Source organism: Ruditapes philippinarum, unplaced genomic scaffold (genome assembly GCF_026571515.1).
Source record: "Ruditapes philippinarum isolate M1 unplaced genomic scaffold, ASM2657151v2 ctg3210_1_1_1_1, whole genome shotgun sequence".
Taxonomy (NCBI): domain Eukaryota; kingdom Metazoa; phylum Mollusca; class Bivalvia; order Venerida; family Veneridae; genus Ruditapes; species Ruditapes philippinarum.
Genome location: NW_026852736.1, coordinates 102,542 through 120,368, shown reverse-complemented (window position 1 = coordinate 120,368; position 17,827 = coordinate 102,542). Strand labels below are relative to the sequence as shown.

Genomic DNA, 17,827 nt, shown 5'->3' with positions numbered 1-17,827 from the left:
ATTGTACTAGACAATGTAAAATAACCTTTTAAATTCACAATGCAAATTAACTGATATTTTGAAAGAACTTCAGCTACTTCGTGTACAATATGACATACAATTAATATATTTTGACTCTGTAAATGAATGACGTGGTTTGGAGGAGTATAATATCAATTTGATATGTATTTATTTAGACTCGGAAAATAACGAGGAGGGCTTAATTGATCAGGTTGACACAAAAAGACTAATATGGAAGATCACATGGTGAAAACGCCCGAAGTTCCTAAATTGCATTTTGTAAGGTTTAAAATAATTGTTTTAAGATATATCTTTGCATGTTTTGCAATATCCATATATGGATCACAAACAAACATGCCACTCGACAGAAAGGACATCCATTTCTACTACCCTTGTAATTGAATATTTTTTTTTAAAATAAAGTCATCAAACCAGGTCTGCAATTTTCATGGAATTTTGCTGTTCTTAACAAATGTTTATACATCACAACAGCAGGTGTTAAGTACTGTGTGGAAGCCGTAAAAAATTGCAACATTCTTTACTTGTAAGTGTTGAGAATTGAGTCCCGTTTAAGCCAGTGCTAGGGGCGTTAGGGAAGTTGAACTTTTTGATAATATCTCATGTACATACTAAATCAAACAGAATCTGCAATTTTCATGTAATTTTTCTGTTTTTAATGCTTCCGAGGGATCACTTTTTACCAGATATTGATACTTAAAGAAACAAGATCGGTATCTAAAATATGATGAGCATTGAGTATATTTGATACGTACTGTTTGGTCCAGGAAAAAAATTTTGTCACTACGTTTAATAAGTTCGAATCGAATGACACATGCTTGAACAGGTTCTTAAATTATGATTTTCAGGCGCGTTACAAAATTGAATATAAACTTTACGTATGTTAATCGATTATATCTTTCTTTTTGTTGAGCTATTTCTTTAATATGACTATTATATTGATATTATGTAAAACTTGTAACTGTTTTGAAAACTACTGAACAGTACTGTTTTGTAAGAAAACTGGATCATTCCCGGTTCTGATAGATTTCACGAATTTTGTATTTAATCATGCAATGATATATTGTTTGAATAGTATAAATACATTTCACATATTTCTTAATTCTTATCGAGAACCATTTATGAACATAATGTAGGCCTTAATTTACAAAGTGTATGATTTTCCAAACTCAAATATAATAAGTGTGCGAAATATATAGATTTCATATCTATGAATTTAAACTTTGTCCGTATTGCGATTATGGTCGATAACAAATAAGTACAAGATAAACGAAACAATATAATTGACGTAAGTATTATTTTGATAAGTAGCTAATAACTTTTATCCGTGAATTAACCATACACTGATTCATAATTTTAGATATGTGTCAATACAATTTGAAAGGTACACTAGGCTGGGTGAAATGTTTATTCTTTTAGTTCGCTTATATGGTATCACTTATTTTACACAGGATTTTAAATACCACGATAGCATGAGAGAAAAAAATAAAAAAAAATAACTTGAGCAGTTTGGAAAAGGCTACATTTGCTCATGTACTAGTATAAGTCTATCAGTTTACAAATGTTTGAGGTTTCATGTCAATGAACACACTAACATACATTTATTTGTTTAACGTATGAAGGAAAATTTACTTCCTTATTAATCTTAAGCCATGTTAAAAAGTGTGTATGATTTTGTTAGATGACATGAAGGCAGAAAATGGTTTATAACACCGACGGTCTTACGTTTACGTAAAGATTTATGAAATTTATATAAAATGACGTAACCCACACATTCAAAAATACGCAAAGATTATAAATTTGTGCATATTTGTAAATAAATGTAAAAAATGAAATATTTTTACGCGTGTCGCTTTAATTACAAAAGGACTATCTGCATGAAAAATGTATTTTACCTTGTGCATAAATTTATGTACAAAGTAGAGTCCATTGTTTAGTCTATACTTATGTAATCACTGTTAAAGTTATCAAAAAACTGTTTTGGGCAATATTGACGAAGCATGTAATATTTGGCAATATTGACCAGAGAAATATATTGACCAGACATTCAGTTTTGGACAATATTGACCAATCATTTAATAGTCTGTGCTTCGTGTAAAATTTCCTTTAGGTGGGGATGTTGGTAACTCTTTTACAAATTCTTGTTGTCAAGATATCTATTTCGAACATTGTCCGTGCCTTTAGGTACTTTGAACGAACAGATCTGCAATGTGGTCGTTTGTCCATCAAAAGACAATAGTTCCTGTGTCGTGGACCCAACTTGGCATGTTGACCCAAACTATAATTGAATTAGTGTATTTTACATCAATAAATTCCCTTTTACATTATTCATAGACATGAAATTATAAGGCAATCAAACCATGTTACTTGTACTTGAAGACTGTATATCATGTTTTCTTTCGACGGTGATGCTTTCCTGTGTCCTATTTCATGCGTTAGTGAATTTTGAAACAACAGCTGCCATGAGATAACAAGAACCATACTTGTGAGACATAAATGAATTCTAAGTCACAACTATGTTTGCATGTTTGGCTGATGCATCAAATTAGCTTAAATGTACTGTTACAAAAACAAGTTGAAAAAGGAATAAACAACATGCCTGAGTTGGAGAAATATTGACATGTCGTCAGATTCGTTTCATTCGGAAAAATTGAGAGAAGGGTCATCTGGTGCACCTTGTGTAAAAATCCACGACAATAAACTATGTGTGGTTTCGATTCTGATTGGTGAATTAATTGGCGCCGAAAATAGCAGAGCTGCACATTTAGGTGTAAACATGATGGCACAGTACAATCTTATGTTAAAAAAAGACGAAACTTTATCATGCAATTTTTCAAGTAGTTGATAATAGTGTTGATACGTGAAATTGTAAAGAGCGGAGGACATATTTGATTTTATAAACTCTAGAGCATCGTGATATATATTACTATGTTTTCGTTTTTCTCTAGGTTGTAAGCTTCCAATGACTTGTATAAATTTGATGCACATTCCTTTTCCTGCATTTACATAATTCATAAAGAAAACTACTATTTGAATGTGGCATGTAAACAGTTTCTCATGATTTTAATCATTATAATTTGCCTCCTTGTGCTTACCTTTATAAACCACTAATGAGTAGATTACCGTCATTGAAATATATCAAAATGTAGCAGACGATCATCATTAGGTCAGAAAATTTTGAATTGTAGCTTTTAGAATACAAATCTGAAGATTAAATACTGTTACATGCACCTACGTTAAATTTATGGAGTTAGCAAATACTAACTTGGTTGTTTTGTGGATCATCGTTGTTATCCAGAATAGTTTCACTTTGTAGGCTTAAAACGATTCATTTTCGAGGTAATTTGATGTTTATTGCATTAAATGTCATGGGGACCCAAGTTTTCTTCGTTGATTTTACTCACAATGCGCATATTTTGTTGATATTTGCCCTATTTCTTACATTTTAGTTAATAATTCTTTTTGTCATGTCTAAGATGATATTAAAGCATTTTATGTACACATCGTAATACTTTAGAGTATGAGTATAATTAATATCAATGGTTTATGGAAGAATGTAAAAGTAACCATTAAATGAAGTATGGAGTAAAATTGATGTTTTCTCAGAAACTATAAAACCTATTCACTACAAACTTGATATACTTGTTTCCTGTCACAAAATAAAGAAAAAACATGTATGCAAATTAATTGCCCCCAATAAAAGGAAGGGTCGTTTCTCAAATGTAATTAGTTTATTTGCTTAATAGGATGTCTCGCTTTTCAACCTTGTCACTTTTCGCATTCGGACACATTTGTGGTTAGGCTATTTCATCTCATGAAGCTTTATCCGAGGCCTTTCTAACATTTAATATCAGCCTTACAATGTATGTATTTTTTCATTAATGGATCTACAAACTTTCAATAAAGTAAGTGTATCTATGGTGTTATTCTATATATATAGTATTTGCCATAGAATATAACTATAAAACAGTAGTTTAATGACTCCAATAATTATTTGAAATAATCTTGATTTTATCCGTCTTATTCTACCATTGATAGACTGATAGGCAAGTGCTTCTCGGTCAATATTACTGCATTGACAAGTAATGTAAACGGGGATAACCATGAAAAGGAACGAACCGAAGAGTAAAAATAAATAAAATACGTTGTTAAAGGGCCGGTGGCTACTAGTATAATGTGTGTTCAGTAACACAACAAAACGAGGACATGTAAGTGCATTTATAAGTCAAAGTTTTGTTGAACAAAAACACTTCCTTATCGGTAACAATTACAATTTAGATGACATTCATTCATAATAACGATTCTAAGCATACAAAACCTCAGAGGTATTTTTGTTCAGGCCTATCGCCTCAAGAAATAAAAGTCAAAACAAGTTCATTGATTTGTTTCAATAATGTTTATTTTATAAATACACACCATAGTATCAGTTAAAGTATATAACATTGTATAAAGCTATATTTTTGTTGAATGCAGCTTATAATTTTTTGTTTGAATTTTGAAAACGAATAATACTTAAATACCAGTACATGTGTGAAAGAAATATTTTCTTATTAACTAGTGGCATTGTTTACTGGTAAAATCCTACTAAATGTAGCATATATAAGCATTTGGTTCCGGAACATCTTATTATGTTTACGAGCAGTATTTAACCAGACATTTCATGTTTCATCTCTTTCGATAATTCACCATAAAATCATGAAAAAAAGCGTATTTTACATTTTTTAAACTAATTTTAAATTTTTTATGGAAATATGACATGAATTAGCTTTATAACCGTTGATTTCAAGATAAAAACAGTTTTCTTATTATTCTACTACGGTAGTTATATTTCACGACATACATTCACAAATGATGTAGGTAAATCTAAAGATGCACTATTTCAATTCTAAACAGTAAGACATTACAAAACGTGTTTAAAATTGACTTTGGTGACTTAAATCATCTAACACAAGACTGCACATAATATAATAAACCGTTTCAAAATTTCAGTAATACAAAGAATAATGTTCACCCTTTAGAATAGGACACATATTTGCATAAAAACTTTTTCTTTACTGTGTGTATAGATACCGAAGAAATATTTTAATCTTTATGTAAGCACAAATAATATTAATAATTAGATAAAATGATTATTCATGTATATGTATATATAATGCAATTCCAATTTCTTAATCATAAATGTGTCATAAAAAGTATCGACTATGATCTAACTTTTGATACCATCTCTATTTTCATTTTACGCTGATTTAGCCTCAAGTCCATATAGGATCGGCCATTCATTTTCTTCCCAAAACGTAGTAAAGAATATGTTGCCATGTGAGTTGAAGTCTATGTCGCCATACTGCTTCCCTTTGTCAGACACCTCTGTTTGTAAGTCTCTCCCGTCGCTAGAAATACCAAAAATAACAATTGACAAATCAGTGTAACTATATAAATATTCGCCCTGAGGTGGGTTCAATGGCAGATCCACGTGGAATGTCCATTGCATATTTGTAGAAATCAGTCGATCGAAATGTTTCTTGAATTATTTTCCATCCCAGTAGCACCCAACAAAACTGTGTCCATCACCATAATAGACATTTCCTTTACCATCTGTCATTAGAAGCCCATCGTTGTCGTATTTATTCTTGATGATGAAACTGTACTCTGTAGTGTCGCAAACGTTATATTTATCTATTGCTACGACAGACCTTGTCCTGTACTTGATTTTCAAAACAGACAGAACAGAACTTAATTCCATCTTAGCCTCATCAAGCCTTCATGCAATAGCGAGGGAGAAATCCTTGCCTGTATATGTAATCAACAGCTGGTCATCTTCGAATCCTTTGTTTACATCCGACGGGTTTGGTATGTTCTTTGGATTTTGGTCTTTTTGGTCTCGGTATTTAACTGGCAGAAGTTGAACAAGATCAATTTCTTTGAATGATTGATCTTCTGTATTGGTGACGATAAGGACCGAATTTTAACGATCAACAAACGCAATGTAATCATTATTCAAATACATCCCAACACAAATCAACCTTTTCTTTTCAGCAAGATAATCCAGCGTTTTGATAATTTTGACTGCAAAACAAATTGAACATAAATTGAAAGTGAAGTAATTGAAGTATTTGAAATAAAAGAAACCTAAACTTTCATAAAAATTACACATGTCCCTCAGAGTAATATTGAATAATAATAGTGCAACCTGAGAACTAATAACACCTGAGGCGGAGAGCTGAGGACGTAATTATTTGTTCTGTGGTTGCTTATATGACATGTTTTATAATTTTTTATACCTAACAAACATTTTAATGGGAAGCTGTGGCCTGGTATATAAGGTGTCTGCCTCTCAACCCAGAGATTATGGGCTTGGGCCCTTCTCGGGTCACGAACATATTTCTTGATGTGTCACCAGTGCTGGTTGGTTCCAGGAAGCGGACTTCAAAGTGATTAATATAAGTTGCAAGAGCTTGTTTCGCAATTGAGCTTAAATAAATATGTTTAAACTACAAACATTTTAATGTATTTTCTTCACCGCTTTGCATTAATTCATCAGTGATTGCGGCCAGGGGAGAGAACTAGAACAGAACGTTTTCTTAAGCTCGCCCCTATGGTATTTTGCAAAAAAAAAATATTGCTTGTTATTAATCAATTCCCAGTATGAAATATCGAAAAACACCACATTTAAGTGATACTACGCTCATTTTCATAGTCAAGTGAAACTCAGGTGACTATTCTTCAAAAGAGTGACTCTCGTAATGGTGACTGACCAACAGTTGATACTGATAAATGTTAATGATAAGATATAAATATGCCGAAAATTTCATAAGACTGACCCGCTGTTTTATTGATGGAGCGTTACAGGTCAAATTCGAGGCATATTAATTTTACAGAATTTTCCTAGGTCCACGTGAGTTATTTTCACTCATGCACAAATATTATCAAATTGAAAGGAATTATGGCAAACCATAAACTCATTTTGACTTTCACTTGTTTCCTTGCATGAACATAATGTCCGTTTGAAAGTAAAACGTTTACGTACGGTAAATAATATCGGATGTACACAAATTATTCATAACCTGAATTTTAACCGATTAATTGACTGAAAGTAAATCGTAACAATTTTCTATTTCATTGAAACAATTATACTTACGTAACCGCACATTACTATTAAGAGCTATTATAATTAAATGTATTGTATCATTGTTTAAAGCAATTGTATGTCAATAAATTATCAGATTTTTCTACGGAATACACTGATGTCTTACAATTATAAAATGCTTATCCAATTATAATAATACATTGTAAACTCGATAAATCAGCAATTGTACACATATTGAATATTTCATTAATATCGAAAAATTAACTGTGAGAAGAAAGATTTACTACGGTGCCCAGTGACAGTGTTTTTTTTTCGTACTTTAACATTTATCACATAACCATGATGCTTCTGTGACTTTATTAAAACGGTCTTACGATGCATTAAACTGTAAGCAGTTATTATTTTGGACATGTAATAAGTAGAATATTATACTCCTTTAGCTTCATAATTAAATGTATGGAATTCGATGATTAAATGTAAATATAAAGCTAGTCAGTGGCGCGCATATTATAATATCATTTAACCTATTTAATAAATTCAGAATTAAACTTACACCCATCCAATACCATATATTTTTTTAAAATCGAAGTAAACTTTTGTAAAAACTTCGTCAAAACCCAAATGTATATTGTACGAACGAGTAAACAGATCGTAAAATTGAACTACTATTTCATAATTACAAGATAACATTTCGTGAAAAAACGAAATATCACCATTGTTATATACTCGTATATGATAAAGTATTATAAATCGCAGGGTTTATCTTGATTTATAATACTTTCAGAATCGAGCAATTTAAAAAATCGTAGTATTATGATTCAAACAATCCGATTTTTTTTATTTTTGACAGGCCATATTTACGGAAGCGTCCTGGTGCCAATTTAACATGTTCTATGAATGATATAAAAAAAGCCTAATTAGGTGTTTATAACTCCTACGTAGGAGATTGTAAGTCCTACGGATGATTTTATTAGTCCTACGTAGGACTTTATATCTCCTACGTAGGAGATATAAAAACTTAAATAGGAGTTTTAAAGTCCTACGTAAGACTTACAAACTCCTACGTAGGACTTTATAACTCCTACGTAGGAGTTAAAAAGCCTAATTAGGAGTTTATAACTCCTACGTAGGACTTTATAAAGTCCTACGTAGGAGTTATAAACTCCTACGTAGGACTTTTAAACTAGTACGTAGGACTTTAAAACTACTAATTAGGTTTTATTTATCTCCTAAATATCTTATAAAGTCCTACTTATAAAGTCCTACGTAGGACTTTATAACTCAGTGAGCTTTTAACTAAATTTGAACAAAGAATGTGACGTATTAAGACAACGAGAAAAACATGTTTGGCAATCGGAAGAGCTCAAGAGTTACTTAATTAATAAAAAAGGGTAATTATAGCAAAACCTTCATCTGGAAATTGTCGTTTTCTCTGAGTGTACTTTTATACGCTAGGTTCTTACTAGGTGCAGAGGAGCTGATGGTGATTTTTGTTCTAATAAAATCTATAGGAGCCAAACACAAATGATTTGTGCCGAAGCGTATGCCCTTCCCACACTCACACATAATACTGATTTGGAAACAAGCGATGCTGTGCCAGAAATCATATAGCTTGTTATGATTTGTTTAGTTATATCGGATGATATCGACCACAACTGTCAAACCTAGCGCCTCGTCCAATATATATTTTTCAGCTGTAAAATAGTCCATGATAATCAGTATGGTACTAGACAATGTGAAATAACTTTTTAACCCGAATTTATTACATTTTGAGAGATCTTTTCATGGAATTCTGCTGTTTTTAATGCTTCCGATGGATAACCTTTTACTACACATTTATACATCACAACAGCAGGTGTCAAGTGCTGTGTGGCAGCCGCAAAAGTTGTTTCGTACCTTACTTCAATGTTGTTATATTTTTTCTGGTACTCCAGGATCAAGTGATAAAAATTAAGTACCGCTCAAGCCGGTGATAAGCAGCTTGAGGGATATTGAATTTTTTATAAGCCCTCATGTACTGACTCGTGTACTAACTAAATAAAACCGAGTCTGTAATATTCATGTAATTTTGCTGTTTTTAATGCTGTCGAGGGGTCATTTTTTACCAGATATTGATACTTAAAGACTGAAAGATCGCTATCTTAAATATGATTTGAAGTGAGAAAAATATTGGATACGCAAAGTTTGGTCAAGGTGATTAAATTTTGTCACTACGTTTAACTAGTTTATAGGAAATGACACATGCATAAATACGTCCATAAATTATGATTTTTATGCACATTAGAAATGTGAATATAAACGTTAAGCAAGTTAACCGATTATTTGTTTATTTTTGTTGCATTATTTCTTTCCAATGATTGTATGTTGATGTTATATATCATGTTAAGTGTCACTGTTTTTGAAATAAAAGTACTGTCTTCTCAAGGAAGACTGGATTATTCGCCGTTCTGATAGATTTCACGAAATTTTCATTCAATGCTATATTGTTTGAATAGTATAGATACAATTTACATATTTATCAGTTCTTATCTAGAACCATTTATGAATATTACATAGGCATAAATTTACAAAGTGTTTGATTTTCCAAAACTAAAATAATTACTCTAATTTCAAAGATATTTATTATGTCATTTTTGCATTTTTGTTTTTCTGTCAATCATATAAATTTTAGCTCCTTTTTGAGACCGATTTTAGCTTTTTACTCTCGGTATTTATCAAGATATGCGAGTTCCAGGTAAGCCTAATCGTTCACCACGATATGTTTCTGGTAGCGAGTGACGTCACAAGTACTTGGTCGCGCGCTCCTATTCTATTTAAGCTAATGGGTCAGACGGGTATTGAATTCTGTACCAAGCAGACGTCGAAATGTAATCCTATCAGGAAGTTTGTATGCAATAAAGAATTATGAATATTTTACCTGACACTGATCTGGGATCCTTATACAACTTTATATAACTCTTAAGTTGGTATTATAAACTTGAACTTGGCCGGATTTTTAAATTTGGTCCAAAGTTAAATAGATCGAGTGTTTTTAAAATGAAATTATGATTCAAACAATCGAAAGCTTTTTCAAAATCAGCAAAAAATAATATTCCAGGTTTTTCGTTTTGTTCTGCGTACTCGATTACATCATATATCAATCTTATATTTTCACCAATGTATCTGCCTTTAATAAATCCAGTTCGGCTATTGTCGATCAAGTTATTTAGTACACGTTTAATTCTATAAGCAATTACTTCACTTAGTAGTTTATAGTCAACGTTTAATAAACTTATTGGCCGCCAGTTTGAAAGAAGTGATAAATCTTTTTTTGGTTTTGGGATTAAGGTAGTTAAACTCTGTGCCTGCTACTGACTTACTTTTAAGTCGACATAGCAATATCAAGTTACGTAAAGACCAAATATGTCCATTAGACTGGGCGAAAGGTTTGTCATTTTAATTCACAATATGTTGTATCACTTATGTCACACACTTTGTTTTGAAAATAAATTTTTATTTATTCTCGTGATTCGATGCTCTTTGTATTATTTTAAGCGTCATAATTTAGCAATTGTTATTTCATATCGGTTAAAATGCTTTATCAACATAGGTGAACTTATTATCATTATTATCTACCATTGTGTATTAAGTCATACTTTATTCTCGTGATTCGATGCTCATTGTATTATATGAAACATCTGAATTTAGCAATTATTATTTTATATCGCTTAAAATAGTTTATCAACAAAGGTGAACTTTTTATCATTATTATCTCTCATTGTTTGTGTATTAGGTCATACTTCTAAAATGTATATCATTGATAACCATACATCAAGATCAATAACCAGAACGTGTACTTATATCCCGACGTAAGGGCACAACGAACATCAACTGCGTCACTTTTGTTATTTTGTTGAGTAACATATTAACTTCCCTTGATCTACTATGACATGTATTGTTACACGAATGCATGAACACCAGTTAGACAGCAGTTTTAAAATATGTTTAAGAGATAATGACAGCATTTTACTTACTAATAAATTATGAAAATGACATACAAAATTTACATTAATTTTTACAAGTTCATTTGTTTTGAAGACTGTTGCGATTTGAATATCAATGGATACTAACGTATGAAATCTTTCACCCTTATGTTATAATTACACGTAATTGCCTGTAATTTAAACTCACACTTTCATTTGACTGAGCACGAGGTGAACTATTACACGCCATGTAGTATTTTCTTTGTACAGATTCGAACGAAAGGAGGTACAAAAACTTATCAATCAGTTTCTATACATTATAGATAGTGCTATATCCGGCAAGAAGACAACAAATGAGATTAATGACAAAAACTCTTGTCTGCACGAGTAACAAATGTGACTACTTGATGTAAGAACGGTTTCCTATCACGAAATACTACATCTATTACTTTATTGGCTTGCAGCCACGGCTGCAAGCCATCTGTTTTGGAAAAGTTGTTCCGGTTAGGTGGTTTCCTGCTTACATTTGTTAGTGCATGATTGAACGGGAAACCAGCTGCAATCGTGCCAATCGAAACTTTTCGGCCTTTTCCGTCACTCTTCGGATAAATGATAATAGCCGATGTAGTTCCGATTGCAATCGTGACAATTCGGGCGATTCCGTCATACTGCGGAATCAGACGGAAATCAAAGCTATTCTAGTTACTTCGGTAATCCAAGTTTGTTTAAATATGTAAATAGGATTTCTATTTTTACTTGATTTATCGGTTTAAACCGTAATAAATTATAAACGAAATTGTTCCGTTTCAATTCTTTTTCAAGACGCAAAAGTTAGTTTCTTTTATAATTGTTTTTGTCTGTATTAGTTTTATACAATATTCAATATTAGAGCATGGTTACTGTAAGAGTATTCCGTCTCCAAAGACCAAATCACACAGAATATTAGTGCATGATCGAGTTATATTTAGATCTACTAAACGCAATTCAACGTCTTGGTGAGGTAATCTAAAAATAGCCCATGCATATCATTAACCTTACCACGTGCTGATCTACAGATAGCGCATCGTATCTGTGATCGTGTAACATAGTTGATACATGCTTATTAATTGGTTCCAGGTAACGAAGTATTTTAGTGCATATACTTGTCTATAAAGCTGCTATATAAATGAAATTAGCAACTGCCAAAACGAATGATTTCTCTGTGAAAAAAGTGGAAATAAAATGTGCACACTTGTTTCCCTTCAGTATGATAGATAGATCTCCACGTTAGTATTTTTACGATTTATTATTTTCTTTATCAGTTTTATACTTTCAAATCGTTTTGACAAAAAATATTCGTTTTTACAAAAAAAAACAACTAAATAAACCCTTTATGATATACAAATACCGTAATACAAAAAAAAAATTGTGATAATAAATTGAAACAAAAAAAAACAATTTTAAAGGGTTGGGATGAAAGCACAACTGAGCAAGCCTTTCCTTTTAAAAGGAAACTTTATTAGATCTATTTAGTGTCCGTCGTAACTATTTCTTATTGTGCATAAGAAAGTATCTGTGTGTCTCATTGTTTAATTGGTTACATACTTAAAAACGAAATCTTTATATTGTTTTAAAATAAAAACAAATAATTAAAAGACCAAAATACAAGATAACAAATTGGATGTTAAATGTATGTTATGTATCATTTTGAAAAAAAATAATTTTGAAATTGATTTTTCAACAAGTTCTGTTACAGCGAAAATTATTTTCTCTTCGGGACAATGATATATAAAAACAATAAAATATTACTGGCATTATAAAACCAAAGGTTACAATTTTGTACTGCCGGTCCATGTGCGTTTGACAGAACTATACCTTACTGTAATAAATTTTATCAAGTTTTAATTGTAAGTAGGCAGATCAAAAATATTACCGGCAATCTTAGAAAGCTCATGAAAAAATATGCATTTCCCTCGATAAAGCAACAATTTCTTTCTTAGCATTTCATGCTTTCTAAGTCTTTGGGTTGATAAGACGTACGGTGAACTATGATTGTTAATGAAAAACACAACAGGATTATTGCGTAGCTGCACACTCCAAAACATCCATACATAATGTATTTACGAAAGTTGAACTTTTTTCTTACAAAAGAAAAATAACAACACGGTTAAATTAACATACATTTAAGGGCTTTGTTTTAAGTATATTCATTATTCGTTATGTGCGTATATTAATTAAACTCAGTCTTATATTATTTATGTTTGGATTTTGACATTTCCATTTTAAATTTCTTGTACATGCGCAAAGACAATATTACTTACAATCAATAAAAGAAACGTACGGAACCTGCTGACAAAAAGCTTCATTACATCACATGACGGTTCTACTCGTACATTTAAATTGCAATTGAACGTGACTGATCGGATATCTAAACATATGAAACCTGTTATGATCTGAATGATTAAGACTCTAGCAAAAGAAAGGTTAACTGTCTTGGACCGTTTGTTATTTACACGTTTCATGTAATATAATGCTCAGTATCATTTTTTTTCTCTAATAACTTTTTGAAAAGGAAGTTATACATTACAGGATGATCAAATTTAAATGATTGTTAATACTCATTTATAAGCAAACCTTACACAAATAAAGATATAGTTTGACAATGAGTGATATAATTGTTACTTTATTCGATTTGGTAAAGAATAAAAAATATCAAATAACCTTAACATGAGAATGTTTTATTACAAACAATATCAATTTAAACAAAATTCAAGACTGTCATCAAATTGTGATCCAATTTAGGTATACTTGTAAGTTTAAATTACTGGAGATATATCAAAGATGGGGGAATAAAAAGGAAACACAACGAGTTTTACAATGAAAAAGTTATGCAATTTATGTTGTGTTGCACACTCATTGTGATACAAGCAAGAATCTCAGCTTAGATATATCTCATGACTTCTTAAATTAAGTTTTACAATTAACGTCACTAAAAGGTGTTAATACTTATACATACACATGTAATGTTTTCATTGCAATCTACCTTAATCAACTAAGCCACGTGAAGTCCTACTCTAAAGAAAAATGCGCGTTTATTAAGCCAAATTGTAAGTAAGTAGACTGTGTTCGTATTAAAGAGAAATACATAATTGTATTTTATTGACTTGCTGAGAATTTCTTGGCCGCTGTATGTATGATAGACATTTTCTTTTATTTTCATAGACATTCATTGTTCTCAGCACTATTTTGCAGAGAAGGTTGTTAATAAACTGTCTATTATATTCCCAAAACCGAGTTACTAAACTCGTAAAAATGTCCAAATTTCGTTCCAAAGAAAGCACGTTTTATCATCTAACATTTGAATTGTGTTGAATATTTGAGAATTTATTTGAATTTGAAGTAGTCGATTCAAACTAACAGGTGTTGAAATGGTGTTGATTTGGTGAACCAAAATAGGAGCTACCAACAGCAAAGACAGGTCAACCGACTTTCGATTCCTTTGGTAATAATCTCATGTTTATAAAACCGTAATACATGACCTGGCCTTTATTTTGATAATTGAAAAAGAAATGAAAAAGTTGTATTAATAGATCCCGTAAATATGTGTATTCACGTTTTATCGTTAACTAGATTAAAAGTCAAATCAAGATGAAACTCCGTCTTGGACGAACCAATGTTATTCATATTCATACGCAATTCATACAACATTTTCGCCCCACTTCAATGAAATGAAATAAAACTTTTGGGCTTTCAAAAAAGGACCGAATGCCTTATTGTTTTCTTTGTGTAAATGAAAAAAAAACGAAAACAACAAAGAAAAAACCCAAAAAACAACAACAACAAAAAACAAATGTAGAATTACTTATCGCCATTGTGTCACAATGAGCCTTAAACTATACCAAATGAAATACAGAATACGAGATGATGGAAATGGAAATCATCATTACATCGTTTGTTTACCACATTCCATTGTCTTTTTCTCCATTGTCAATAAGTTTCTCGAAGATAAGTTTCTCGAAGATGCTGTCAAAAGAATAACGAGATCGCTTGATAAAAGTACTGGTTGTATATAAGTATAGACATTCACATCTTGTAATGAATAATTGATGGGATTGGACAAGACGCTTATACAGAGGAGAAACACACTCGTTATCGTCATTGTGCTATTATAATAACATAAAACAATGTCTTTTTATGCTTACAAGACATTGGTCTTTGATCAGTTATTTTGCCAAACTTTATGTAAGTAAATTGAACATTTTTTACTTATTAATCGTCTTCAAAAATGTTTATTTAATCATTGTATTATATTTTTGGGACCTTTCTGTTGAAAATATGTCAGAGTTTAAAAGGATATACATGCAACGTGCTTTAACTGGAATACAGGTATAGGTTAAACTCCAGAGCATGTCCACTGATCGGCTCACTTTTTTTTCTAGGGATTGCGTATTGTGACGACAGAGAAAGGGGTAGCGATAGAAATATCCCGTAATGGTGCTATATTACAATATAAAACAATGCGTGTTTTATTCGTACAAGACATTAGTTTTTGAACAGCCATTTCGCCAAATTACATGTAAGACCTGAATTTATTACTTATAAAAAGTCTTCTTAAGTGTTTATTTAATCACTTACATTGAATGTCTAAAACATTGCGCCTATATTTACTTACCGCGAACGCAACGACTAAACCAAGTAAACAAATAAAAGGGAAACAGCCGCATTACAAACTACAGACATATGTCTATCGATTAAGTTCTTCCATGCCTTGTTTGGTTTGTATTATTTTAAGCAAAGCTGACTGGTTGTCTTTCCATACGGTCATAATTCTTAATAAGAAATGAAATATAGTCAGTTTTCTTTGTCCTAAGGTTAATTGTCAATGGTGTGTAACGCATTCTAATTTTATTTTGAAGTGACATTTTATAATTATTATGTAATGTAGTAATAACCTTATTCCAGATGATGATTAAACTGGATACACGATCTTATTATTTGTCAGGTAAATACATTTAAGGTTTACTTAATAAATTCGGTTTTAGATATGGTGTATGCCTTGCACTACATGAATTATCACAGCAAAAATATTTTCAAGTTTATTTTCTCATAAATTTTATTTACTTCTCAAAATAGGATATCAATCTTTGTGAACTGTGTCTAAAGGCCGATTCCAAGAGCTTTCAGTCTAAATTGTATTATTGGCTAATATAGCAGACATATGGTACACTTCATATAACGAAAATCCTATATTGGTAATTTGTTCTTTAAATATATTCACCAGAAAGAAGATGCACTGATAACATGGACATATATTGCTGATATATAATTAATAAACCTATGTCTTTAAGTGTTTGTGTACATTTGACGGAAACGGTGTAGTAATTTTAGTAAATATTTGCAATTATTGTGAAACAAATTGGTTTCAAAGTGTTTATTGTACGAAAACATTTATATAAGCACTCGTTTATTTCAGATGAAACTTGTCAAACAAAATAAGTGTTTGTCAAAACAAAATCTCTTTAAGTCTTTATAGCAAATAGAATGATGGTCTTGCATTAACTGAGTGTATTGTATGGCATACTGCAGACTTTCAATCATTGGTAAATCAGAATGAGTGATCTCAAAATAACTGAAAAGAAATAATAGGGTTGGTTGTAATACATTGAAATGTAAGGATGCCAAATTATTAATAAAATATTCTAATGATAAAACATGAAAATTATAATGAAGACAGAAATAAAACTTGTAAAAATATATAACAAACACGAAACCAAAAACAGATCAACTAACCAGCACACACACCAAGCAGACAAACAAATAAGCAAACAAAAATATCACTTATAATATAAATAGTAATAAAACAAAAATGTCTCTATCAGGATTTATAGAGAAACAATATTTTCCCACTAAATTTTAATAGAAAATAAGAAAGACATGATGACCTTGGTGTGCCTTCCTCCTGAAATACTTTGCTTGGAAAGGTCAAATTAAAAATTGCAGAATAAAGTAATTAGTTCATATTTGGTGTGTCATAAGCTCAATATCAGATGTTACAATCTTAAAGCATCACCAGGTGTCAAAACCACCTGACTTACGTACGATAACGCAAGTATAAACATTACTGCAATTCTCCGTTTATCCCTGCATGTCAAATTCTTCACACACATTATTTTGCAGACCAGAAGGTATGTCACATGCCAAATATCTATGCACTATAATCGTGGCGGTGGACTGAAATATAGAACCAAAACTTTTTTGAAACGCAATGGTTTATTGTAAGGATCAATGTTCTGTGCACAGACATTTTCTTTAACGGCAAATAGCATAGGTATCATTTATATCTAATCTTTGAATTACATTAAAAGTAAACTGTCTACTAGATAGTGTTATTATTACATTAAGTATTAGCATACAACACTAGAAGAGAATTGGAGAAATGATTTTTAGAAAGCTGTACTTTGAGACACACTATTTCTATTAAAAAGGGAAAAAAGAATGAAACTTTAAGATATATCAGAGGTTAATCTAAAAGCCGATATTTTACAAATTGTACAGAAACGTACTGTACTCCCCTTTAATAACCTGCACCCAAGTGTCAGCCTTGGCTAGAAGAAATTCTTGTATAAAAAATATAATATATATGTAAATGTAGAGTTGTCCATTTTCTGTATAGAATATCTGCTTAGGATCTGTCCATGACACAGTTTAAAAGTGATATAGTTTCTTTCAACAACAGCCCATCAATCGTTTATTATGTGAAATAAATCAATTGAAACTTAGATAC

The 17,827-nt window shown here is 31.1% G+C and overlaps 1 protein-coding gene across 2 annotated transcripts in view; it reads right to left on the bottom strand.

The window, feature by feature from the left end:
- LOC132722749 (uncharacterized) overlaps positions 1-17,827 on the bottom strand; it is a 52,621-nt gene that overhangs the window by 10,048 nt on the left and 24,746 nt on the right. The gene's annotated exons all lie outside the window — the stretch shown is intronic.